Raw genomic sequence first — 1,145 nt, 5'->3', positions numbered from 1 at the left:
CAAAAGTGTGTACCTGTCTGTCTTTTTGTCGGTCTGGCTGTTACCACCTCCCTCTTGAGCCGCTGAGCCGATATGAAATGTGGTATGATAACTTAAGGGCAGTATTTATCCCATAGAAATGTATGGATTTCGCGCAATAAACGAATGTTTGGCTGTCGCGCAACAAATCGGACAACATATTTTATTGCAACAATTATGATCTAGGGCAAGGGTCCCCAATTAGTTTCGGTCGGGGTCCATTTTAAGAAATGAAATGACCTTCTCTTCACACATTTATTATAAACAAATGTAATTATGGAAATTACAAAGGCATTTATTTATTTACATATCAGTGAAAGCAAAACCTTTTTTTTTTTAATGAAATAAGGGGGCAAACGAGCAAACGGGTCACCTGATGGAAAGCAACTTCCGTCGCCCATGGACACTCGCAGCATCAGAAGAGCTGCAGGTGCGTTGCCGGCCTTCTAAGGAGTAATAGGGGACGGTAGGGAAGGGAATAGGGGAGGGTACGGGAGGAAATAGGGGAGGGTAGGGAAAGGAAAAGGGTAGGGGACTGGGCCTCCGGTAAACTCACTTACTCGGCGAAACACAGCGGAAGCGCTGTTTCACGCCGGTTTTCTGTGAGGACGTGGTATCTCTCCGGTCGAGCCGGCCCATTCCTGCCGAAGCATGGCTCTCCCACGTAGATAATGTTTGGAGTGAAATTGGTGCAAGCTATTGATATTAAATCCTGCATATGTTTATAAGTAAGTCGTGACCGAAATTTATTCCTAACGAAGTTCATCTTCGAAAATGCTTGATCCGCACACAATGGGTCGGCAGTCCGGATGCGGACCTAGGTCCGCTATTTGGTGGCCCCTGAACTACCGTATACTTATTTTAGTGATGATAAGTAAATAATAAATATATTTACCTTATTTTATGAATAATAGTGACGCTTATGTCGTTTGAATATGATCGTGTGAGAGGTAAAACAACACGATTAGAAAGTATCACAAAGGTCACGATTCACGATAGTGCAGCTATGATGTGTGATGTTCCTCCGTTCTAAGCTTTATAGCATCTTCGTAACAAGCATCGGTGGTTCAGTGGTAGAATGCTCGCCTGCCACGCGGGCGGCCCGGGTTCGATTCCCGGCCGATGCA

General features: G+C 44.9%; 1 non-coding gene across 1 annotated transcript; it reads left to right on the top strand.

Moving 5' to 3' along the window:
• The first annotated feature begins 1,074 nt into the window (after positions 1 to 1,074).
• Trnag-gcc lies at positions 1,075 to 1,145 on the top strand. The gene has a single exon. It is a non-coding gene; the product is annotated as a tRNA-Gly (tRNA).

This window comes from Aricia agestis, chromosome 3, assembly GCF_905147365.1.
Source record: "Aricia agestis chromosome 3, ilAriAges1.1, whole genome shotgun sequence".
Classification (NCBI taxonomy): domain Eukaryota; kingdom Metazoa; phylum Arthropoda; class Insecta; order Lepidoptera; family Lycaenidae; genus Aricia; species Aricia agestis.
Note: the sequence above shows the minus strand (reverse complement) of the source record. Positions and strands in the feature narration are given on the sequence as shown.